This window comes from Mobula hypostoma (genome assembly GCF_963921235.1).
Source record: "Mobula hypostoma chromosome 30 unlocalized genomic scaffold, sMobHyp1.1 SUPER_30_unloc_1, whole genome shotgun sequence".
Taxonomy (NCBI): domain Eukaryota; kingdom Metazoa; phylum Chordata; class Chondrichthyes; order Myliobatiformes; family Myliobatidae; genus Mobula; species Mobula hypostoma.
In genome coordinates, this window is record NW_026948158.1 from 585,701 (window position 1) to 612,495 (window position 26,795).

The 26,795-nt window shown below is 45.8% G+C and overlaps 4 non-coding genes across 4 annotated transcripts; 3 read left to right on the forward strand and 1 right to left on the reverse strand.

Annotated features, from left to right (window-relative positions):
* The first annotated feature begins 6,904 nt into the window (after positions 1 to 6,904).
* On the forward strand, positions 6,905 to 6,978 carry trnan-guu (transfer RNA asparagine (anticodon GUU)). The gene has a single exon. It is a non-coding gene; the product is annotated as a tRNA-Asn (tRNA).
* Positions 6,979 to 9,133: 2,155 nt separating this feature from the next.
* trnag-ucc (transfer RNA glycine (anticodon UCC)) lies at positions 9,134 to 9,205 on the reverse strand. The gene has a single exon. It is a non-coding gene; the product is annotated as a tRNA-Gly (tRNA).
* Positions 9,206 to 12,647: 3,442 nt separating this feature from the next.
* trnam-cau (transfer RNA methionine (anticodon CAU)) lies at positions 12,648 to 12,719 on the forward strand. The gene has a single exon. It is a non-coding gene; the product is annotated as a tRNA-Met (tRNA).
* Positions 12,720 to 15,148: 2,429 nt separating this feature from the next.
* trnaa-ugc (transfer RNA alanine (anticodon UGC)) lies at positions 15,149 to 15,220 on the forward strand. The gene has a single exon. It is a non-coding gene; the product is annotated as a tRNA-Ala (tRNA).
* Positions 15,221 to 26,795: the final 11,575 nt, after the last annotated feature.

Sequence of the window (26,795 nt, forward strand, 5' to 3'; positions counted from 1 at the left end):
CTGTACTGGAGTTCCCTCGTCTTGCTCAGGAGCCTCTCGTTCTGTCCTGTAGCCTCGCCTAGTCCTGTCTCCCAAGACCACGTCAAGTGTTCGCCTAGTTCCGGAGTCCAAGCCCGATCCAAGACCTAGGTTTTGGGTCCTTGTCCTGTCTCTGGCTCGGAGCCCGAACCCAAGCTTCTTCCTGTCCTTGCCTCGTCATGCCCTCGCATCGAAGAAACCAAGCCTCGTCATGTCCTCGCCTTGAAGAACCCAAGCCTTGTCGTGTCCTCACCTCGAAGAACCCAAGCCATGAAGTACCCAAGCCATGAAGAACCCAAGCCACGTCCAGTCCTGTAGCCACGTCATGTTCTCGCCTCGTTCCGGGGTCCGAGCCCAAGTCAAGACCCAGGTTTTGGGTTTTGGTCGAGTCTCTGGATCGGAGTCCAAACCCAGGTGACTAGTTCCCAGTTCCTTGTCCTGGTGCCGCGTGCTTTGCCAATGTCCTAGCACAGGTGTGTGTTCTTGTCCCAGCTCGCTGGTGAAGTCCTGATCCCAGAAATTCAGTGTCTGTGTCTCGCAATTCGGTCCGCCACTAGCGCCGCCCTTATGACACATTTCTTTAATATTTTAGGCAATATTACTTTTTTTGTATTTCCATCTGTTACAGTTTCAAAATAACAAAAAAAAGGAAAAGTGCACGAAGCAAAGGTTTGCGCACCCTGCATGGTCAGTACTTAGTGGCACCCTCATTGGCAAGTATCACAGCTTGTAAACGCTTTCTGTAGCCAGCTAAGTGTCCTTCAATTCAGGTTTGGGGGACTTTCCCCCATTATTCCTTGCAAAAGTCTTCTAGTTCTGTCAGATTCTTGGACTGTATTGCATACACTGTTCTTTTGAGGTCTACCCATAGATTTTCGATTATGTTTATGACGGGTGACTGTGAGCGCCATGGCAAACCCTCCAGCTTGTGCCTCTTGGGGTTGTCTATTCTGGATTTTGAGGTGTGTTTAGAATCATTATCCTGTTGTAGAAGCCATCCTCTTTCCATCTTCAGCTTTTTTACAGACGATGTGATGTTTGCTTTCAGAATGTGCTGGTATTTAATTGAATTCATGCTTCACTCTGCCACTGAAATTTTCCCCGTGCCACAGGCTGCAACACAAGCCCAAAGCATGATCTATCGACCACCGTGTTTAACAGTTGGATTGGTGTTCTTTTCGTGAAATTCTGCAACCTTTCCTCTCCAAACATACCTTTGCTGATTGCGGCAAAAATGTTCTATTTTAATTACATCAGTCCACAGGACTTGTTTCAAAAATGCATCAGGCTTTTTCAGTTGTTCCTTAGCAAACTCCTGACGCTGAATTTTGTAGTGAGGAAGCTGGAAAGGTTTTCTTCTGATGACTCTTCCATGAAGGTCATATTTGTGCAAGTGTCGCTGCACAGTAGAACAGTGCACCACCACTCCAGATTCTGCTACATCTTCCTCAAGCTCTTTTGCAGTCAAACAGGGTTTTCTATTTGCCTTTCTAGCAATCCTACGAGCAGTTCTCTCAGAAAGTTTTCGTGGTCTTCCAGACCTCAACTTGACCTCCACCATTCCTGTTAACTGCCATTTCTTGATTACTTTACGAACTGAGGAAACGGCTACCTGAAAACGCTTTGCTATCTTCTTATAGCCTTCTTCTGCTTTGTGGGCATCATTTATTTTAATTTTCAGAGTGCTAGGCAGCTGCATAGAGGAACCCATGGCTGCTGATTGTTGGGACAAGGTTTGAGGAGTCAGGGTATTTGTAAAACTTTGAAATCTGCATCACCTGGCCTTTCCTCACGATGACTTTGAACAGGCCATAGCCCTAGCAAGCTAATTAAGGTCTGAGACCTTGATAAAGGTTATCTGAGAGCTTAAATCTCTGGGGTGCCCAGATTTCTGCATTTTGCTCTTTTCCTTTTTTTTTCACTCTAAAACTGTAGAAAATAAAAATAATACACTAAACTTGCTTAAAATATTGTAAAGAATGTTTCAACTTTACCTTTATGACTCTTTGGAATTCAGTTCATCCTCTACTCACTTAACTATTCACAGTAACAGATATTTTGACCAGAGGTGCCCAAACTTTTGCATGCCACAGCACATTATCTACCAATATTGGTAAAAACTGTGTAGGAACACAAACGTTTCCCGCTGGGGTGGTCCAAATTCCTAGATCGTGGTCTTTCTGGCACCCTATCTGGGACCACAGTTTGCGCTCCTCTGAGAGGCCTCCCCCTGAAAAGTAGGTACCACCCGCATGTCTGGCAAACACATTCTGCTTAAGTCACGGAAGGTTGATTGACGGGAACCGGAGGGGCTACAACTACCGAGGATCGTGTCGCTCTTTTTGCTGTCTTATCAGTCAAAGCATTGCCTTTAGTGACCCGGTCGGGCATGCGCGTATGGACCGAGAGTTAATAATAGCCAAAACTCGAGGTAGCTGTAGATCGGTGAATAAGTTGTTTATAATGGAGGGATTACAATTGGGGTGGCCAGAGATTGTCACAAATCTCCCATGTTCCAAGAGAGCCCCGCAGTCATATCCAATTCCAAATGCATAACAGGAATCTGTATAAACGTTCGCACTTTTGTCTGTTGCTCGGATACAGACACGAGAAGAGCAAACAGCTCAGTCTTCTGGGTTGCGACAGCTGCTTCACAAGAGGTCTGGTCAATTATTTCACTGTTCGTCACTATCGCATGGCCAGAATATCGTTTTCCTGCTGGAGCCACAAAAGAGCTTCCATCTTCAAAAAACGTTGCCTCTGGCTTGAGGTGGGTATCGTGGAATGGATGGAAGAGTCTGTCCTTCTTTCAAGGTGATCCGGACAATGGGGCAGTTGGTGCCGCCGACTTCATGGCCTGCAATTGCCCAGAAATGGGGTACAACTTCTTGGGTTCAGTCAATATTAAAAGAATGTCTTACCAGATGTTCCGTCCTCACCTCAAACTCCTTCCACTATCGGAGTTGGCCCGCGGATTCTCCCTCGGTGCTGGAGGTTTGTTTCGTCAAGGTGTAGGGATGGAACCCTCGGATCTTTGGCTTGAACACAGGGAAAACCCTAACGGTGGTATGGGGAACCACCGGTCCTGTCTATCGCCAAAGGAAATCAGGAACTTCGGCCATAAATTCACAGCCCTCCCTTTCTTTAACCTCTCCAATCACCGTGACTGGGAACGTCTGTCCCTCGAGGGCTGCATAATATTGGCTTCTCTCAGTTGAGCTACCTGTAGAGTAATAGCATAGGGTCAAGTGAGGGTCGGCCGCTGGCAGAAGGGGTTCAAATGCAGTGTTATCCAGATTATGTGACCACCACTGGGGGGGGGGGGGCGGGGGTGGAATTGTAGAAGCTGTCGGTTGTTCACTCGTCCCAGGGGGATACACTTGGACACTTGTCTGTGCATAGAATTTCGACTTCCAACGGACAGTGCCGGTATCTCCCTGCTATATTACACCCCAGACTGGTGGTGACTGTAAATAAAACCTCACACTGGTTTCCCTGCAATTCCACCTGCAGTAAGTGAATACGTAGCTCCGTGCCTCCGAACCCAGACAGAGTGATTGTACCGTCTGGTGGCTGGAGTCCCTTTTCCGATACTATTTCCTCATCGAGTGTGAATGTGGTTGCCCCGTATCAATCATGAAAGGAATTGTAATTCCACCAACTTGCAGTATTACATTGGGCTCTTCATGAGGGGTGGTTCTCACGGTAGGGAACATCCTTGCTTGTCAATTTCCGAACGGGTTGTTGCCCCCGCCTGTCCCTTGGTAGGATTTTGCTCCCATTTCAGGCCCCCAGATATAGCCCTTTCGCTTTCTTCTTCCCGGTGAACATATTCACCTTTAATATTAGTTCCCTTCGGTATTAGTCGGGATTCGAAAGTCGGATCACAATAATATGTCAAGGCTCGTTAATTCGATTCCAATCATTGTCAGGTCAATCCATATTACTTGTTTTAATTATGTTGGCTAACTTAATTGGTAAGCATTGGAGGAGTAAAGAATTAAACCGGCGGGATGGATTCGCATTATTAAAGGCTTGGTCTCCTGTGAAAGTGACGTAGCAGGCTACACATCGCTCCCAATAGTTTGGTTCCGATTCCCCAGGCTTAGTTTTGAATTGATGTACTTTAGAGATGTTTACAGGTTGCTGGGGAGTTCGGTCGAAGGCTTGAATAATCTGGTCTGTCTGTTCATTCTCATTATGGTTTCCCGCCTGTAAGTCCTGATCTGCCTTCATAATTCTGCCTTCCATTTCTGCCCCTCATCAGCTGAGAGAATCATGCAGCAGAGACCGAATAAGTCTTGCGGGGTCGCATTATACATTTGTATAGTATTGCGGACATACTGAGCAAACTGCGCTGTTTTTTTCTATCTGGGGCCTTATTCATTATCATTATCAGTTTTTGAGGCTTCCATGGTGCATACACAGGAATCACTAAGGGCTGTCCCTCCTCCTACTCGTGGATTGGGCAGCATTCGGGTGGGCAGTTGACTTTATGGAGCCATTAACTCTGGTGTTTTATTGGATTCTTCCCTCCTGTCTCGGAATAATCCTCGGTATTCCCTTTCTGGATCTCAGGGTATAGGTTCCTCCCCTTCCCTGCCGCCGCTGTTTTATCCGAGCAGCCACCGTATCTGATTACTGGGAGGATTAGGGTTCGAGAGCACTGGGTGCACTTGGGCCCTGGGAAGGTCCGGCGGGGGGGTACAGTGGGTGCCCACTCCTCATCACGGTCACTGTCCTCAAACAGGGCCGGTATGGCAGACATGGTTCAGGATCCCTTGTTTCCCTATTATTTCGAAGTCTAGACTAACCTTCCTGCCCTTATGTCCTATCTAGGCCGGTATTGGTTTGCTTATGTTGTTTTTCCTGCTCTCGTTTTAGGCGCCCATCCACCCATTCGCACTCCACTTTTCACGTCTCCCAACTTTTTTGGCGTTCCTTCTGCCGTACATAGCTCTATCCCTTTGTCACAAGCATTGTTCCTGCAAATTGCTAATAATATACTGTTCCACTTTACATCTTCCTTTTCCTTCCATTCCCTTTTCAAAAAATTCCATTTCTTTCCACAGTTCTTTGTGCATATCAAGTTTCCTGCTTGTTCTCATGATGTAATATCCCAGGTTCCACCGCCAGTGGCCACATTTTGTTCCTCAATTTCTTATTCAGTGCTGCACTCAAATTTCGCAATTTTTTTTCCCTTGTCTGGAAAACTCTCACACATATTGTGTAGGGCTCCCCTGGCCCACTCGTATCAATCGACTGCAATTGACCCATGTTCTCTAAGTAATTTACATGCCACAAGGCCTCCTGCTCAATCGATAAATCAGAGAAATTTATCCGGCTTGGTACCTCCTCCCCAATTAGTAAAATTTACCCGGGACTTCTGCCTCCTGCCCACTTGATAAAATTTACCCGGTACGGCCTCCTGCCCACTTGGTAAAATTTGCCTATTTTATACCAGTCTCCCGACAAATTCTTTCCGGATCCCGTCAAGGTATGCAATGGGCGGGGGACCGTACCTCCAAAAGAATTAACGGAGAGAGACTAAATGTAAAATATCTGTTGGGCGCCCGGTCGGTCTCCGCAGTCCCCAGGGTGGTCCAGCCGCTTACTCAGCCCGTCTGCTTAATACTCCCTATATTGGGATCCTGTTCGTGACGCCAAATGTTAAAGTCGAATCTGAATAAAACTCGGGACACCAGCTTCTTCTCGTCACCACAGTTCATTGCGCACTCCCCTGCAGGAGTTTGAGCCGCAGTTGTCAAAGGGAATGCACGGCCCTGCTGCTACCATCTGACAAGTGGACTACTTTAGTCAGGTTACAGTCGTATATTCATGCATAGTAAGCCCCATACATTATTATGCCAGCTGTTACTAGAACTGGTACGCCCACCAAGTCTGTTGGTGCAAAATTTAATTACTTAGAAGGGAGTAGAAATAGAGCCAGACTTTCCAGTCTGGGCAAAGTGGAAAATCTGGAAAATATTTTCCTGCATCAGTTAAATCCTGTTGATAAATTTCCTCATCCAAACACAATCAGACCAGATTGGGAGCTTTACACAAGATACAGCTGAATCGGAAGCGATTCCGTGGCCTCTCCCGTCGCACAGTAAAAAGTGTATGAGTGAAAAGCGCCGGTGCCACAGTCAACGAACAAATTTGGGTGACCCTTAGTATCCTGTGCTCGGACATCCTAACGACAGACAGCTCTTTCGCATTGGATTTTCATTAGTTTAGTGGTTAGCATCCCCGTCTGTCACAGGGAAGACGGGGGTTATTTTCTCCGACAGGGAAACTGTTTTGCTGTGTCCATATTAAATAAAATTGCAACTCGAATTTTCAAAGTAAATTGAAAATGGTTAAAGAGGTAAAATCCGAGTTTGGGGTTGAAGTGATCGGTTCATTGGGGATGTGGAAGAGTCGATCTGCAGTGACCCCGGGAAGGGAGGGTCCGCCGAAAGGGAAGGACATTTTGTTCAGCTTCGTGAAAACTCCCCTCAGCAACTGTGTATCTCAGAGTGATTCGGCGTAACACACGGTGACAGAGAAAAATGTTTCCAGAAATCGCGGGGTTACTCTGACCCCGGGATCGGTGCTGTCCTCATCCGTCCCGGGACAGAGTGATTACATCCCATGTAAAATATCCTTTCCTGAGGAGTGTGTACTCGTGGCCGAATGTTTTAGCAATGCACTAGGAATTCAATGGTATTTCCGCTTCTAATTCTGAATTGCATGTGGTTCCAGTGTTTTCAGTTTTACGTTGTCCGTCACCCTCTGAGACAAACCATTCATGCAGATTGTGGAAAGCCGGGTCACAGCATGGATTACCATTCAGCATTTTCCAACGCCGGAATGGACCATTTATGGAAGCCTTTTCCAACGTGTCTCTGTGGCGCAATCGGTAAGCGCGTTCGGCTGTTAACCGAAAGGTTGGTGGTTCGAGTCCACCCAGGGACGCTGGTGATCCGGCAGCTTTTGCTGCGCGTTGCAGTGCCAGCTGGAAAACGCTGCGCTGTCTGGAGACCGGCGTTCCCTGTTACTGCCGCATCACGTTCAGCGGGAATTAAAATTGTTTGTGTCACGAACCGAGATACAGTGAAAAGCTTCTGTTTCACACTGTTTATAGAGATCAAATCATTACACAGTGTATTGAGAGAGAACAATATAAAACGATAACAAAATGTAGAATAAAAGTTAACAGCGACAGAGAAAGCAGAGTGCAGATAAGTAATCAGTACAGTACAGCATCATAACGGGGTACATTGCGAGTCAAGTGTCTATCTTATCCTACCCGGAAATCATCTGGATACCAGGCCCAAACAGCCGCTCTCCAGCACCATTCAACCTTGTCCTGCGGAACTTCTCCCCACTCAATCATTTCTCCTTCAGCTCCTCCATTTCCTTCAAACAAAAGGTGCAGCCACAGACATTGGCATGAGTCCCAGCTATGCCCGTCTGTTTGTCGGCTCCGTGGAGCAGTCCATCATGATAGTCCATCAGTCTATCACGGTTCTAGTCCATCAGTCTATCACGGTTCGTCTTGTCCTGACCACCTCCCCCCCCCGCCCCCACCCACCGCCCAGCCTCCACCTCCAGCACATAATTCTCTGTAACTTCCGCCATCTCCGGCGGGACCCCACCAAAAAACACATCATTCCTTCCACCCTCTACGTTCTGCAGTGATCCGCTCCCTTTGTGAATCCCACGTACGTTCACCGCTCCCCACCGATCTCTCTCCTGGCACTTATCCTTGCAAGTGAAACAGGTGTTACACCTGCCCCTGCACATCCTCCCTCGTTACCATTCAGCGCTCCAAGCAATCCTTCCAGGTGAGGCGACACTTCACCTGTGAGTATTTTCCGGTCATCTACTGTATCCAGTGCTCTCGTTGTAGCCTCCTGAATATCGTTGAGACCTGACACAGATTGGGAGACCGTTTTGCAGAGCACCTGCACTATGTCCACCAGAAAAAGCGAGATCTCCCAGTGGCCACCCATTTTAATTCCACTTCTCATTCCAATTCCGACATGTCAGCCCATGGCCTCCTGTATTGTCGCCATGAGGCTACACTCAGGGTGGAGGAGCAACACACGATATTCGTCTGGGTATCCTCCAACCTCATGGCATGAACATCGATTTCTCGAACTTCTGCTAATGTCCCCTCCTTCACGAAACCCCATTCTCTTTTCCCTCTCTGACCTTATCTGTTACCTGCCCATCACCTCCCTCTGGTGTCCCTGCCCCATCTCTTTCTTCCATGGCCTTCTGTCCTCTCCTATTAGATTCCCTGTTCTCCAGGCCAGTATCTCTTTCACCAATCAACGTTTCAAGTCTTTAATTCACCAGGCCATACACCGCGCCCCCCCCCCCAACCAGTTTCACCTATCACCTCGTGTTTCTTCCTCCCCTCCCTTCACCGTCTAACTCTGATTCCTCATTCTTTTTTTCTCTCCAGCCCGAAAGGACTCGGTCCGAAACGTCGACTGTTTTTTTCATTCCTCAGATGCTGCCTGGCCTGCTGAGTTCCTCCAACGTTTTCTGTATTGCTTGGATTTCCATCATCTGCGGATTTTCTCTCTGTGCCTATATCCATGACACTCCACGCTAAAATGTTCATGTGCCCATCTAAACACATCGTATATCCTCCTTCTGTGAACCTGGCAGCCCGTTCCAAGCACCCAGTCCACTGTGTCTAAAAACGTAACCCGCACATCTTCTTTAAACTTTCTCCCACTAGAATTTATTCCCTTTAGAATTTCAAATGTTTACCATGGGAAACCAATTTTGACTATCTGCCTATGTCCCTCATTATTTTCTACCTCAAAATCCGGACAAATTTCCTCTCGGGCTCTGACATTCCAATGAAGTGAAACAAGCTTCAACACTTTAATCAGGCAACACTTTGCACATCCTGCCGATCCTTCCTGTGAAGTGTCCATTCTTGTAGAATCTGGTATAAAGTCAGAACAGGATTTACCGAGAAACTCTTGAGCAACGATAATTCCATCTCTGATCCATAATTCATGAATAAACCTGACACGATTACTTGGCCCTTGCAGTTCTGCGTATATCGTGTTCAATGATTTGTTTTGTAGTCTAAAACTGTACAATCTGCGATGGCCGGGAATCGAACCCAGGTCAACTGCTTGGAAGGCAGCTATGCTCACCACTATACCACCATCGCTCAATGACGATGCAAAGGATTTGAGTAGTGAGGTGTCTCCCCTACTTCTATGTAGGTCGATCAGTTCCCGAGGTGCTTTCTGTCGGATCATTCCTCACTCTGCAGCAGGTCCTATTCCGGGAAATTAACGTCTCCATCCCCAACAGACCGGAGTTATGCCACCCACGGCGAGTATACTCAGGGAGTCAGAATGAGTTAGAACCGAGCCCTGAACGAGTCGAAGAGCAATTAATGGGATCCTGCCTCGCGCATCACTAAATGGATAAATAAATCCTGATTATAATTGTCCTTTCAAACCACACGCTGATAGAATCCTTTCCTTTCGCCAGTTCTTGAACACAGTAAGTGACTGAATCGCGAAAGAATCCTGAGACTCCACCAGTCACACAGTGAGAAGGGGATGAGTAAAAAGCGCCCGGTCCACACTCAACAAACAAACGTCAGGGTGACTCTGTGAGCTCTCCTGTACCCTGAAATCCGTGTGACAGATTTCATATCCCTGTATATCCTCGTTAGTTTAGTGGTTAGTATCCCCGCCCGCCACGTGGGAGATAGGGTTCAATTCCCGGATGGGGAGACTGCTTTCTGATTCAAATACTAACTGGATGTACAAGTCATTTTTGAGCCAACAAAAAAAAGACTTTTGAAATGATGAGTGAGACTATGGAACAAGTCTGCAGTGAGACTGGAACGTGAGAGCTTTCCGAGTAACTTTAGGTTCAACCTCTTTCTCTAGATGTTCCCTCAGCTACTCTGTATCTCAGCGCCGATCGGAGTTACACTCATTGACCGAATCCGTCACTTCGAACACATTAAACCGGGACTATTGCTGTGAGTTATCAACTCCCAGCCCGTCCCCTTCAGTGCGTACGTGTGACTGTGTGGAGAAGACAGGCAAAGGAACACATGAAACAATTTGTAGAGAACAATCCGAGAGGACATATGTTTAATTGTGGGTTTGTATCCATGCCGCCCCTCCTGCAGTTCCCAAAACCTCCGCTCAGAGTCTCATAAAGCGAATTGGGGGAAGGTCTGGCTGAGCTTCGATCAGTGCTGACAGTCGAACGCATGCGCGGTGAGGCTCCGCCCTTGTACCTGATTGACCGTGTACGGCGGAAGACATGCGCAGTCCCATTCCCTCACCCACCGGCAGCAGCGGCTTTAAAGCAGCTGGGAATGGGGAGTACCCGGGCCCGAAGCGGTAAATTGAGGTGGTGGAGCGGAGAGATGCGGGAGACACATCGGCCCGGCAATCGCAACTGAGTTCCAGAAGGCGACCGGTCACGGGGCGAGGGGTAGACAACGGGAGAGCGTTGGGGCGACAGTGACGGGTGCTGGCGGTTTGCACCACCTGCAATGTGGCTGAGTGGAGCCGATGACGGGAAATTCAGAGGGGATGTTCTGTTATAGTATGGAATAGATTTTTGCAAGAAATACAAGGACAATGCTTCGGAAGGAACGGGTTTGGATGAGGAGGGTCCTCCGGTAAGGGCAGAAGGATTGGGGTAGAAGATGCTGTGGATTTTACGGTAATGATCACTTTCATATCTTATTGTGATAAACATCTTCATCCTGGTCGACTAACTAAGAGAATTCAGAAGGATATTAGTAACATCAGCAATATGTCTAAGCAATGGTCTGGTGTCGTCTACATGTGCTGATTTAAAACAATAGGAGAAAATACTGAAAATGAAGACTCTGGACGGAAGTAAAGTTGTCAGTACGTTTACTGAGAAACGAAAGTTCGGGGTGTTATTTAGGTAGTACCCCTATGTGTTTCTGTACAGGGGGTAGTAGGACAACCTACGACGGGGTAACGTAGCTTTGGCTAAGAGATTGCAGACTTGGAGAGAAGGGGAAGTGTTTTCCTGTTCTCTTGCTTTTTTTTCTGATGTATGGCGACCGTAAATCGTATACTTAGGCTGCATTATTTATTCTGTCAGACTGTATGAAAGAATAACTAATTTAAAACAGAGATAGATAGGTTCATGATTAGCCAGGGCATCAAAAGGTATGGGGAGAAGGCAGGGGAGTGTGGATGACTGGAAGAATTGGATCAGCATAGGCTGCCTTAGCTATGTTTCACCCGTTTCAACTGAAACGGGCCCCACCCTCCCAGGAGCACCCTACTGACGTTCAAATATTTAATGCACAGCTCCCAGACGCCACAATATTCTCCTGCTATTGCCAGTCGAACCACCAGTGGGCGCTCGCTGACTGACATCTGAGAAAATACAGTAAAACATTTACTTCACTTGTAAACATTGCTCCTAGCAAAGAATGAGTGGAAAATGAAACGCTCCTATCCTAGTGGCGCTGAAAAACGGAAAATATTACACAACAAAACAGAACGTCTAAATAGTCTCCCAAAAGTTACATCTTTCTTTGGTCCAGCATCTGTAAAGTCCAGCATCCTAACCTCACCTTTACTCTAAGACTCATGCAGACAGTGCCTGTGACTGTAGCCAGTGGAGAGAGAAGTTTTTCGAGGCAAAAGCTCATCAAAACGCATCTGAGGACAACCATGCTCCAGGAGCATCTGTCAGCTCTTGCTCAGATACCAATTGAGCATAAAATAACAAGATCGCCGGCCACAGATGAGCTCATTAAAGCATTCTCAGCACTCATGCACAGGAGGATTGTGAAGTACTAGTGGTAAGTCTTTTAACACATTTTTGTAGGAATATAGTTTATAATTAATCAATAAAATAAACCATGTGTTTCACTCAAAATGTATAGAGGCGATTAGCGGCGTTTCCACAAATCGTAATTTCTCTCTTCCGCTTGCTTTCCCTCTCTCTCTTACTCTCCTGCTGTTCTCTCCCCGGGACTTACGTGAGCTGTCCTTGGTGCTGAAAGAGCGCGAGGCGCAGTTTGTCGTAAACTTCCAGTATTTAACTTTCAGACATTGTTCACTGAACAAAGTGTAAATATTCATTTAATACGTCATTGCTTTTGATATTAATTAAATTAGAGGGAAATTGTTTCAGATGTTCTTATGTCAGCTGATACCTAACACATAGTGCCATTCAATGCAGACTATTTGCTGAAAAGGGCGAGGCTTCTCACTCCAAAGCAAAAAATGTCATTGTTTCAGCTTTTAATTTAGAGAATTGTTTGGATTTTGTTGAGCTGTCTGTCCATTATGCTGAAAGTGCATATAATGCATCAACGTTTAAGTCCAAAATTATACCATTACTGATGCAAACCAACTTGAATACTGGCTTTGTTTTCTTTCTTTTTTTTTTGACGAAGCGTGGGTATCCACATTAATTGTTGAAACGGGCCCCTAGATGCTTAAGGCTGCCTATGAGTGCGCGGGCGCGCGAGCGCGCATACACCCCCCCCCACCCCCACACACACACACACACAAACACACATACACACACACACGAAAGAGATTGCGCATCATTCATGGGAGAGCAATGCTATTTATTTCCATAGCAGAGTGGCGCAGCGGAAGCGTGCTGGGCCCATAACCCAGAGGTCGATGGATCGAAACCATCCTCTGCTATGTCAACTGCTACCAACAACAATTTTCCGTCACTGCACTTTAAAACACAAGGTCATCCCATCATTGGTAGATGTTAGGAAATCCACTGGCTTTCGGCTGGAATGTACTTTTTTATGTTATCCTTTTGCACTTTTGCCGAGGTTTCTGTTTAGTTGGAAAGATTAACCCATTGTGCATTGAGGTATCTTAATGTCATCTGTTCTCTGCAGAATAAAGCCGTGTCTTGTATAGAAACAGAAAAATGCTGAAAACACGCAGTGGGTGGGCAACATTTGCAGAAAGGAGAAGAGATTTAATGTTTCCAATGGATGCCCGTTCGTCATAACTGGGAAAGGGAGAAAATAATCAACACACACACAGATTGTTGAAGGAAATTAGCAGTCCAGGTGGCAACTATAGAAAAGAGCTTAGTCGGTCGGGCAGCTTCCGTGGATACGATCAGTCACCGTTTCGGCCCGGAACCCTTCGTCAGGACCTGCTGCGTTCCATCAGGACAGGAGAAGAAGATGAGAAGACTATGCATAGAAGTCTCTCTCTCTCTCTCTCTCTCTCTCGATTTTCCAATCGTTCCTTGCATCGATTACTCGGACAATAAATCCTGTTGGGGAATGCTCTTCATCCCAATCCACAATCAGGCACAAATGGGAGCGTGTCCTCCGGCCAGTGCTCGACAAAGAAGTAGCTGAACCGGAAAGGATTCCCGAGTCCTCTCCGGTCGCAGAGAAAGAAATATATTTCTAGCAGCGCCGGTTTCGCAGTCGCAGAACGAATATCGGTTTGACCCCTTGAGATGCCGTGTGTTCGGACATCTGAATGACAGATCGCACTTTCGCGCTGGTTTCTCGTCACTGGTTAGTATACCCGCCGTCACGAAAAAAAAACGGAAGTTTCATTTCCCCGACGAGGAATTACTTTTGCTGTTATATTAAACGTGATTTCAAAATGTGATCTGCAGTGATCCCGGGAAGGGAGAATCTCGCGATCGGTGTTCAGCTTCTTCAGATAACTCCTCAGCGACTCTGTATCTCAGCGCCATTCAGTGTAACCCTCAGTGACAGAGTCCCATGTTCGCTATAATATTTCCATCATCCACCTCTGCTATACCTTAAATTGTCAGCAAAGGCCGGTCGTATGCTCTATTTAAGGAGTACGATTCAACGAGTTAGGAAGGAGGAAGAGAGGGAAACCGACACCTTGGCCCAGCTCAGGCCACCCTGCAGAGACTAAGTGAGATTCTCTCCCCCAACTCCGCGCCCAGAGCTCAGGGTGAAAGGTCATCGACCTAAAACATGAACTCTGTTTCGCCCTCCACAGACGCCGTCTGAGCTGTGGAATATTTCCGGCAGTTTCAGATTTTACTTCAGTAATTGTCATTTTCTCTCCGACCCCGGGATCGATACACTCCCCATACGTCCCGTGACACAGTGACCACATTCCATGTAAAATGCCCTTCTGCCTGGCCTGCCCAGTTGTGAGGAGTGTGTAGTCGTGGCCGAGTCGTTTGCAGATGCGATATGAATTTATTGGGAGTTCCCCGCGAAGCTTCTAAATCGGACAAATATTTGTTCCTCACGTTTTCTTTTTATGGTGCCCGCGACTCTCTGATGGAAATCATTCATTCACGCAGATTGTGAAAATCGGTGTCCTAGCATCGACTACAAGTCAACATCGTCCAACCAAGAAATGGATCATTTAATCCGTTTTTACTCCTTGTCTTGGTGGCGCAATCGGTGAACGCTTTCGGCCGAAAGGTGGTGGTTCGAGCCCAGCTAGGATATTAGGCGATCCAGCAGCTTTTACGGTGCATTTCATTGACTGCTGGGATAGGCTGTTCTGTCCGCGGGGGATGGATGGGGAAATGCTCCCTTTCTGCCGCCGTACAGAGTTCAGTGGGGATTTTTTAAATTTTTTTGTCACTTACCCAGATACAATATGTGACAAAAAATACTCCCTTTCATACATTCCATGGACATCAAATCACGCACAGTGCATTGAGAGAGAACAAGATAAATCAACAATAACATCAGAATGAAGTGGAACAGCGACAGACAAAGCACAGTGCGGGTAAATAATAAGGTGGAGTGTCATAATGGGGTAGATTGTGAGGTCAAACGTCCAACTTTTTCAGTAGGAAACCATTTAATAGACATAACAGCGAGATTGAAACTATGCTTCAGAATGTCTTACGTGCTGTCTTTTCCGTGATCATTCTGCTGGAGTCTAATTAGCTTTATTCCACAAAAATTATCATGGTGTTTGGCAAGAGAACTGAACAAGGATCAAGTATGATCGCACTGGATGGTGGAGCAGACTCGGGGCCGAATGACTGTGGCCATCAGCCATTGTCTGTGTTGCACTGCTCAATTGTAATATGCAGGAAGGTTTGGACCTGAACACTTCTGTATTTTAACTGGGGATGTATTTTAACTGGGGATGTAGCGCAGTGGAAGAGCGCATGCTTTGCATGTATGAGGTCCCGGGTTCAATCCCCGGCATCTCCACGCTGGCGAGCATTGAATTTTGAACATTGCAAAGCTCAAACCCAATCGTCAGGTTTGCAGTCAGCACAATGACGCGTTGAGTCTCAACGTGGACAAGACTAAAGAGATGATTCATTAGGCCAGGGGACCGCTCATTACTGCAAATAAACGGCTCCTCAAGAGAGAGAGAGTGGACCACCAAACCCGCCCTCTGAACGCCACAGAGAACAGCAAGAAAGCGCACCGGTGTGTCCACTTCCTGGCTTCAGTGAGACTTCCCCAACCCCTCTTCAATCTGTTTTTATTTCACAGGAGCATCATTGAGAGAACTCTAGCCACTTGCTGAACCGTCTGGTACGAGAATCGCAAGACATCCGACGGCAGGACTCTACAAAGGACAGAGAGGACTGCTGACAGCAGTTCACCTTCACATTAAGACCCAGTGATTTGCGAATTATTGAAAACTGACGGAATTCTGTCCTTCATTCGCTTTGGGAGGTGAACGAGACTCGGGATTGGACAAAATAAATCCCGGAGTGTGGGTGTATTCTCCACTGCACCTCAGACTGCGGTCGCTGCTCGTTAGGTCGAAGACCGACGAAATAACACACAAAAAATGGAGGAGGAACTCAGCGGGCCAGGCGGCATCTCTGCACGAAACATCGACTGTTTACTCCTCCCCAGAGATGCTGTCTGACCTGGTGATTTGCTCCGGCATTCTGTGCTTGGGATTTCCAGTACCTGTGTTTATAGCCTAAATAACAGCCCGCTGACAGAGAGAAGGAAGGTAAGGAGACACAGAGGGAGATAACCAGTGTGTCTGACTGTAGGGCCGTAGGGATAGGGCCACAATGATAATGAAAATCAGTTCCGTTGCTGAAATGTCGGGGACGAGATATCCGGCTGGCTCGGAGCACAGTGACCGGATAATAACCGGATGGGGTAGGAAGTGATGAACAGGGAAAGGATGAAGGGGAGGAAGGTAAGCGTGAGAGAGACACGAGGGAAATTAGACAGGGAAAATAATCCAACAAACAGATCAATAGATAATCGGGGGAAAGCGGCAAAATTAACAAATAGAAAGACAGGAGAAAAACAGAGATATTTACCTATCAGCAGAATAGCGCAGCGGGAATGTGCTGGGCCCGTTATGCAGAGGCCGACACATCGAAACCATCGTCTGCTATTCCTCAGCAGAATATTTTACCCCAAATCGCTGTCACGTCACCTGTGTACACAACACACATTTCATTTAAAAAGAAAAACTTGTACTTCTAACTGAAATTTCCGTCCACTCGCTTCATCACTTTCTGAGATTTGTTGAGAACTTCGCGGATAAAACGACAATTGCTGTAGTGCTCAGCGTTTGTCCATCACATCTTGTTCTCCGCTGCATGAAACTGTGGCTGGTATTGAACAGGTTGAACAGAAAATACTGGAGACACTCATCACCTCAAGAAACATTTGTGAGTGATGACACGGCATTAACCTTTCTGATTGTGACACTGAATTAGAAATGGTTGGAGAAAAAGAGAGCTTTCAGTGTCAAAGAAGGTGAGAAGTTGTGTGGGAAGTGAAAAGGGGGACATCTCTGATAGGGCGAGACCAATACACGATGGTGGTAAGACAATTCGGAAAGAGAAACACTGGGCTAAAATAGCAGATGAACTACGGGCAGAAATTTTCATTTCATAGAGAAGGATGTAATGTGACTGAGTGATTCCAGACCGATGCGTTTATGAGACAAGTGCTGAAAAACACGTACAACACACAGCGATCACCGGGAATCGAACCCGGGTGAGCTGCTTGAAAGGCAGCTGTGCTCATCCCTATACCACTGTCGCTCCATGTTGTGGGAGTTTCGAGGAGTGAAGCGGCTCCCATGCTCCATGTGATTCCACCAGATCCCGAGCTGCTCTCTGTCGGATCAATCCTCACTCTGCAGCAGGTTTTATTCCAGCAAATGGCGCCTGCCTCACTCATCAGCAACTGTGAAAAAAAAAAATTCTGATTGTCCATGTTCTTTAGAAAAGCTGATGAATATGTAAGTATGAGTTGAGTTTAGGAATAAATAAAATAACCACCAACAACCACATTGCTGGGATTATACTGTAATTCTCTCCATTTTGAGGAACAGATCTGCTGGCAGATCACACAGAAATGTCATATTGTAGATAGGGTTACAGCAATGAGACATTTCAACCTCTCCAAAATTAACCAGATCATTTTTTGTGCAAGATAACAAATGGAATTTTTGAAGTGCAGCTGGAAGAGTATTTTTATCCAGTCCGTCGATAGTCCTATCGAACTCGGTTAGGAAATTCACTCTGTAACTTGTAAATACAGTAATCAAAACTCGCACTTTATTGTCTCTGCATAAACAACAACGTAATTGTGTCGACACCGGACCAACAATTTAGAACAGGAATTCTGCTGTTCCCGCTATACCAATACTCACTCAGATTAATTTTCTCATCTATATCACCAAACTGGGGCATCTCAGTTGACCAAGTGATCCATCCTTTCTTCTCCCAGTCACCGACTTGGGAGTTCTTCCTTGCGATGGTGGGTTTCTGGAAAGAGTTATCGCTGCTAGCACATTCGAAGTTTCCACTTTTATATTCATATTTTCCAGTTCAGTTATCCCATTCCAGTGTCATTGACTGTAGGTCATCTGATTGGCTTGAATTCTCCTGTTTGTTGACTCTGCTCCAGGTCAGCATCCATTTATTGACCTCTTCTCAGCAAGCGTCAATCGGTAATTTATGGCTCTTTGTTCCCTTCAGAAACCACTTTTTGTCATGGTCCGGTCCGTGAAATCTGCATTCCGGTTCACAGTCCAGTCGTGGACTCAGGACTCCGGGTCTTCCAGCTGTCCCTTGTTTTGATTGAGTTAATCATAGGCACCTGATTCCCATCTTGGGGTTTGGAATATAAGTAGCCTTGGGGTTGAGTGCAGGCTGCTGGTTCGTCTTGCCAAAATACCCTGGGAGCAACCTGCCTGTGGAAGGCTGGAGCGGCCACTCCATCTTTAGGCCGCGTTGGAGAACGATCGCTTCATGGAGCCTTGCTGTCGGTAGTCGGAACTGTCTTTGCAGTATGGATTCGGCTGCTTCCAGGGTCAGCTGAGTGGCTACCAACCACTCCGAGCTAGGTAGGGATCCGGTTGTTTCCGTAGCCAGCTGAGGTTGCTGGCCAAACTGCGACTCGGATCAACCCCGATGCAGAGGTGGAACTTCCTGAAGTTCTTCGGTGTTTGTCTCTTCTTGTCCTCGTCTCCGTGGGGTAAGTCAGGCCGTTTCTTCCGTTGCCTGCGGGGGTATCTGTCTTGTCTTGTCCACGCCTCCGTGGGGTAAGTCAGGCAGTTCTGCCGTTGCCCTGCATGGGCTCCTGTCTTGTCTTGTCTTTGCCGCTGTTGGGTAAGTCCGGTCGTTCTGCCGTTACCCGACAGATGGACCTGTCCCTCCTTGGTGTGCAGATAAAGTTGAGTTCCGGCTTGTCTAAGGTTAAGTCCCGGCTCTCTGTCTATGTACTGTCCTGTCTCATGTTAGTGTGTTAAAGATGAGACCCGGCTTCTCGAAGTATAAGTCCCGGCTCTATGTTGATGTACAGTTCCCAGTCTGTCTCCGAGTTTCAACCTTCGAGTTATCAGCCTCCGCAGGCCTCAAGAGCCAAGACCCCAGCCTGCAGGCTTCTAGACTCTAGATCCCAGCCATGTCGTGTTCTGTCGTCATGTCATGTCGTTGCCTGGTTCTAGGGCCCGAGCCCGAGGCAACACCCAGGTTCTGGGCCATTGGCCAGACTCTGGCTCGGAGCCCAAGCCCAAGCTCCGAGTGTATATCTCCTTGTCCGGTTCCCTGTCTTGTCCATGTCGTAGCCCAAGTCTGCGTTCTTGTTCCTGCTCCTTGTTTACATCCTGTCACGTTCCTACCCTAGTCAAGTCCTGTTCCTTGTACTTCAGTGTCTGTGTCTTGCTGTTGGGTCCACCATCTACGCGCCCCCCGCCCCGCCATTGTGACAGTTTCAATCACTCCAGGCAGGCATTGACCCCATCATTCACAGATTTGCATGTTATATTATATCAAAAACACTTCACAATAACTTCTAATTTGGAAAAGATTTCTTAACCCGCAATTTACCTGAAGCAACGTTGTGTTTACTTTAAAACACCAAAATTTTCACCTCATAAAATGGAAGGTGTAAAACAGTTCCACAAAATTACATATTCACTTCCAAGTACATGGCTGGTACAAAGACACTTGATCTGTCTGCTTCCACTCATCTTAAGCCATTCGAGTTCTATGTTATGTTACATATTTGAAATCTTCTGTGGCCAACATCTCTTCCTTTTCGATCCACGGAAAGTTCTGGCGATCACATTACTGTTTATGTCTCAGTGAATATAGCACAAAAGGAACAGCAGAATTCATGACTCTATCAAAAAATACCGATAAGGATTTAAAAATATTGTCATAACAAAAGCATGAAGAAACATGATAACATGTAACCAATTTCATACCATATATCAAGGAATTTAACAGTAATTAATTATTTTAAAATACAACATAGCGATAAGAAACTAAACGAAATCAACAAAAAGGAAGTTTAGAATGGCATGTGCTTTTCAAACACTAAAGTTATTAAAGTTGGCCTTAAAGATAACACCGGGGGAAATACCTTGTGTAACCATCAGAACAAAGAGCAAAGCAATAATAACATGGGAAGTAAAACATATCCATTTAAACCTCAGCTCCAAACTTTATTCCAAAAGGGATGGATTCTGCAAAACGTCATTAGCTAAACCCACATAATATTTAATAGTCTTGGATAACAGATCCATAATTTAATAACATTTTTAAAACATTAAAAAACAAAAAAAAACTTTGCAACTGAGAGTTCCCTTCTTGTCAGATATGCTTGAAGTATCAATGCGATGAGTATTATTCACCACACCAAGCAAATACCAACATACATTAGCCTCATTTCCTTTACACACTTCGTACTACATGCAACCTTCAGTGGAGCCTTCGACCATTATGAAGCCACTCATTAGCAGAATTCCAACACCAATTGCTTCTGAACAGCAGCGTGTTTTAATTACTACTGTGTGTTTAATCCATTGATGGATTATCTACCTTGGCTTGTTCACAACAGCTGTCCAGACTGCAGTCAAGTTAGAGGTAACTTAAAAACAACGTAGTCCAAAAAATACACAACACAACACCCAGTGCTGAATTGTTTATTCCCCAGTAGGCTCAACCAAACAGATATCTCGGAGACATTCCACGCATTCATCAACTTGATTTTCCATCTCTATGCTTTTTGAAATACTCCCTCTGACGTAATCTGACCTTTCTTACATGTTTTTTTCTCTGTCTCCGGCTGTAAATTAAAATATTCTACATGGACGATCAAACCAACAGAAACTCTTACAGGGCGCTAGTTTATTTCATGTTTAAATTTATGTTATCGCCACTTGAACCAGAGGGATTAATTCACTGAACTTCACTCACACCAACACTGACTGTTTCCACAACTCACTTTCAAACCGGACATTTCATGCTAGAGACATTTTTGCTTTGTTGTTATTATTATTACTTTCTCTGCTCACGCTGGCCTGAAGTACGGGGGTGCTGAAGCACACTCATTCCTCAATAACTCCGGACTTCGGACCATTCTACTGGTGTATAGTATAGTGGTTTTCGGCAGATTTACAGAAATATTGCTTTAATGCTATTGTGTAGTGACTTTGAGATAGTTGTTGATATTACCATTAGGACAATATATACCCTGTACATGCTCGATCGTCTTTCAATTTCTTTCTTCAATTCAACATAGTTCTGGTGCTTTTCACTTGTTAACTGTTGTACGTTATGTGTGTTTCCAATGGCTATATCGATTATGTACGTTGTTATTGCCTTTTTAATCCAGTAATATTATATATGCAGACGGTTATTATGGATTGTCCTGTAATGGATCAGTCATAAAATAATTCTACGACTCTAACCCTTATCTAGAACAGGTTTGTACTTGTAGTAAGGTATGGTGTCTTTTATGAGTTTGCATTTTAAAGCAAGGTTTTGGTGAATGATGTTTGTCAATTGACTGTCCCTGTATAAGTAATCAGATTGAGTTAAAATGCTGTTCCATCCTGTAATATGTTGGATTGTTTCTGGCGTCCCTTGTCATTTTCAGCATTTTTCGGCTTTAATTTGTTGGGCTTTTATTATGTATTTATAACATTTTTGTGTTAGCCACCTGGCCCTGTATTGTCACAACGAACCCCTCTGTTTCTGGGAAGAGGTCTCCAACACTGAGCCAAGCGTCCACGTTTCCGTCTTCACACCTTGTCTGCTCAGATCATGGGGATGTTTTCCATGGAGGGTTGCTGTTCCATTGGTTAACTTTATATTATTATTATTTTACGTTTTTGTATTTTCAGTCTGTTATGTTTTCTGCATTGATTGTCCGTCTTGTGTGCACTCTTTCATTGATTATATTTTGTTTCTTTGCACTTACAGTGAATCCTCTCGAGAAAATGTATCTAATGGTAGCATATTTGTGCTTTGATACTGAATTTACTTTGAACTCTGAAGTGTTTTGCGCTGCTACACAGGACCCGGACCCTCGGTGCCATCTAGTGGCCGTTGGCTGGTACTGCTTCACGGATCTTACTTCGATTCTCCGGGTCGTTTTGTGAACCCAGGAACCGGGACATTTCGCTTCTTGTTCACATCAACGTGCAAGTTAAATAAAGCGGCGACTTGCTGCTCCACTGCGAAGTTCACGGGTCGGTCACATTAGTACAAAGGGAAACAGATAATGTTTCGGTGGGAGCCCCATTCGTCACCACTGGGAAAGAGAAAATAAGGTATTTTTCAGTTTCAGACAAAGTGGGCGAACGTGATCAGGCAGAAGAAAAGCCGCGGATCTGGTGAGACCAAGTGAGTGACTGTGACTGTTATCATCGGGACTTTTGTTTCTATGTTATATGGACAACAGAACTGTGGGGAATGCCCAGGACAGCAGTCTGTGGCAATGAAAGGAGGGGGGAAAAATCGGAATCAAAAACCAGGTGGGCGGCGATCAATGATGGGTATTTTTTGGCACAAGAATCAGAGTAACGCACACAAAACACTGGAGCATCTCAGCAGGTCAGTCAGCATCTATGGAGAGGAATAAAAAATCATGTTCCTTCATCAGTACTGGAAAGGAAGTGGGAAGAAGCCAGAATAAGAAAGTCGGGGAAGAGAAGGAGTTCACGCTACAAAGTGATAGGTGAAGCCCGGTGAGGAAGGTGGGTAGATATGATGGGTAAAGGGGAGATTTAAAACTGGGAGGTGACAGGTGAGGAAGGAATGTAGGTATGTTGGGGAAAGGGGAGATTGAACACTGGGAGGTGATAGGTGAAGCAATTTGATGAAAGAATGTAGATATGTAGGGGAAAGGGGAGATTGAACACTGGGAGATGATAGGTGGAGCCAGGTGAGAACAAGAGGTAGATATGTTGGGGAAAGTGCAGTATTGAAAACTGGGGGCCATAGGAGAAGCCAGGTTAAGATGGAAGTTAGATATGTTGGGTAAAGCGGAATATTTGAGGCTGGGTGGTGATTGGTGGAAAAGGAAAGGGTTGAAAGGCAGAAATCAGTTTGGAGGGGCGGGTTAACTAGAGAGGCGGTAAACATGCGAGGAAAGTTGAAGACGGAAGAGGGAATCCCGAATAGAAAATTAAAACAAAGAGAGGAGAATGGAGAAATTAGCGGGTTAGAGAATTCGATGCTCATTCTATCAGGTTGAGGGCTACCCAGACGGAATATGAAGTGTTGCTCCTCCATCCCGAGCGTGGCTTCATCGTGGCAGTAGAGGAATCCACGACCAACATGTCAGAATGGGAATGGGCAGCGGAATTAAAATGGTTGACCATTGGGAAATCCTACTCGTTGCGGACGGAGCAAAGTTGTTCGACAAAATGTTTCCCTAATCTATCTTGCGACTTGCAGTTGTAGATGAGGCCGTATTGGGAGCACCCGATACAGTATATGGCCCAGAGAGACTCACAGCTGAAGTGTTTCCTCACCTGGAAGGACTGTTTGGGATTCTGAATGTTGTGAGGGAGGAGGTGAACGCGCAGGCGCAGCATTCTTCCCTTTGGATAAATGCCAGAAGGGAAATCACTGGGAGTGTGTAGTCCTGGCCGAATTGTTTGGCGATGCACCCGGAATCCATGGGGATTTCCTCGCGCAGCTTCGAGTCCTGAGAATGGTGGATTTGCAACATTTTCTGTTTGATATTTTCCGTGACTCTCTGATGCAAACCAGTCATGTGGATTGTGAAAAACCGGGTCCAGCCCAGCAGCGATTGTTGGTCGCGTTCTACAACACAGAATTGAACCATTTATTCCTACTTTCCACAAAACTTGTCTCTGCGGCGCATCGGTGAGCGCGTCCGGCTGTTAACCGACAGGCTGGCGGCCAATGATCCGGCAGGTTTGTTTCTGTTGTGTTTCATTGGCAGCTGGGAAACGCTGCGCTGAACGGAGGCCGGGGCTCCCTACTGCGGCCGCGATGGGAATTTAAACTGTTATATTTCAGACACGTACCGAGATACAGTGAAAACCTTCCCGTTCATACTGTCCATGGAAACGAAATCATTACGCAGTGTATTGAGATCGCACAAGGTAAAGCAACAACAGAGTGCAGGATAAAGTGTATCAGCGACAGGGGAAGCACAGCGCAGGGAAATAATAAGCTGCAGCATCATAACGAGGTGGATTGTGAGGTCAAACCTACAGCTTATCGTACTGAGAAACCATTCAGTAGATAAAACAGCGGGACTGAAACTATCCGTGAGACTGTGATACGTTCTTTCAGGCTTTTGGGCTTTCTGCCCGATGGAAAGAGGATACAAACAGTCGTTTTTCAGATAGGTAGGAAGTTTAAAAAATGCAAGAGTAAACCTCGGACGATTGCAATCGGAGGTAGTAATAGGGGACAAAAATAGCGGAGGAACTTAATAAGCTTTTTGCGTCTGCCATTTTATGTTGATACCAGCAGTATATTAGAAATTCCAGATGTCACCTGGACCAGATGAACTACACCGCGGGTTTATGAAAGAAGTGGGTGATGATATCACGGAAGCTTTAATAGTGATTATTCAGGAATGACTGGATTCTGGAATGGTTCAGACGACAGGAAAATTGCAAAAACAATTTTACGCTTACAAAAGACAAGATATTACGGACCGGTTGGCACGGATTTAATGTTGGGAAAATGCTGGAGTCCATTCGTAAGGATGTGCTTTCAGGCATCTTATAAGATAGTCCGGCCAACATGGTTGTCTTAAAGAGAAATCTGGCCGCAGAAATCTGTTGAAATTCTTTGGAGAAATAGCAGACAAAATAGAGAAAGGAGAGTCAGTGGGTGTTGTTAACTTTGATTTTCAAAAGGCCTTTGTCAAGTGACGCAAAAAGGTTGCTAAACAAAATTAGAGCTCATGGTATTGCAGGAAAGATACGAGAATCGAAAATATATTGGCGACTGGTGGGATGTAAAGTCTGGGAATAAATATGGCATTTTCAGTTGTTTGTCGGTAACTAGGTGTGTTGTGGAAGGGTCTCTGTCTTGTACCTTATCTGTCAATGATCTGGATGACGGAATTGATGGCTTTGTATGTGATAGAAAGTTAGATGGATGGGCTGGTTCTATTGATGACGCGGGAAGTCTGCAGACGGCCTTGGAGAATGGGCAACTAAGTGGAAGATGCGATACAGAGTACGATAATGTATGGTCAGGCACATTGACAGAAAGACTATTTCCTAAATGGGGAGCAAATTCAGAAATCAGACGTGCAAATGTGCTGGAGAGTTCTCGTGCAGGATTCCCTAAAGGATAAGTTGCAGGTTGAGTTGGTGGTAAGGAAGACAAATACAATTTTAGCATTCATTCCGCCAGGACTAGTATCTAAAAGCAAGGTTATAATGAAGATGAATTGTAAGACATTGATCAGATTCATTTGGAGCATTGTAGACAATTGTGGGCCCATTTCTGATAACGGATGCGCTGGCACTGGAGTGGGCCCAGGGGAGTCTCACGGGAATGATCCCGGAATCAAACGGTGAAGACACAAGGAGCATTTGACGGCTCTGAGCCTCTATTCATTGGAATTCAGATAAATGAGGGAGGATCTCATGGAAACCTATCAAATATTGAGCGGCCTGGATAGAGTGGACGTGGAGAGGATGTCAGTTCAGATACTCTGACCCTCAGCGTTGATGTTGAGCCCAATCGACCCGGAACATGGTGATGTGATCCCATGAAAAATGTCCTCTGCCTCCCTAGCTGTGTGGTAGCAGTTGTCATGGTCGAGTGATTAGGCGATAGACCAAAAATTCATTGAGGTTTCACTGCGCAAGTTCCACTGCGGGAGAGGCGGGTCCGCTCGGAGTAATCCGTGTCCACGTAATTTCAAATATCTTGATTCCTTCTACCAAAGTGTTAGTTGTGTCGCCGTCTCGTGCTAAAATCAAGGAATAAGGAAAATAAAACCCTTTATTTTATTGCGCTTCAAGGGTCTTGTTATGAATTCAGGGCGTTCATTGGAAATTCTATCGGTTGAGTCACTCTTGACATTCGAGAGATCATCTGCCGCCAACATGGACTAAACTGCTTTCCTGTTGAGCCGCACATCTTCACAATTCCAAATCTCAGGGTTCACTGAGTGTGTGAAGGAATTAGATTGTTCTGGAGAGTATCGGCGATCAACGCCCAAGGTGTCCTGACTGGGCAAATCTAGTGTCCCTTTGCCGCACCCACTCGGTCATTAAAGGTATCCTTCCTCAGGTAGGGTCCCCTGACTACCGGCAAGCGAGCGGGGTTGTCTGGATCTCCGTTTCTCAGAGGGAGATAGAGGCAGATTCGATTAATGAGTAATGATTCAACTATTCAAAACACATTTATTTTCAGATTTGCCTTCATCCAGCCAGCCACAAAATAAGAAACTCGAATAACCCAATTAAAACAAAAACACGAAAAACCACTGCGCAGAGAAAGCGACAGAAAGAAAAAAAAAACACGTCATGGAAACAAGAGAAGCAAGCTAACAGCATCTCGAAACAGACTGGGTAACAGATCTGCTCCCAGAGCATCCGCAGTAGGCCGAAATCCTCGGACCCCAGTTTTCACATCAGCAGGACAGTGAAGCACAGCAGCCCGATCTGCTGCGATCCTTTTGATTCTGTTATTTATTCAATTACATATACGGGATGCGATGTTAACGACACTTCTGGATACAATAAATTAACCCACCTAGGTGTGAGTCAACACATCGTAAAGTTCAAAATACCCAATAACAGTGTCCTCCGATAATCTCGGCTGCAGTTCAACTGGTGTCCAGTGTTTGAACCATTGATGCTTGTCCCAATGAACAACCCAGAGGCAAAGAGAGAGAAAGCGGAAGACACACAGTGGAAGAGTAACTGAATGTGTGACAGCAGGGCCACTGAAACTGGACTCATTAAATAACGTAAAACACATTCACTGCTGACATGTCGTGAACGAGGCCTCCGGAAGGGTCGGAGCACAGAGACAATAACAGGACG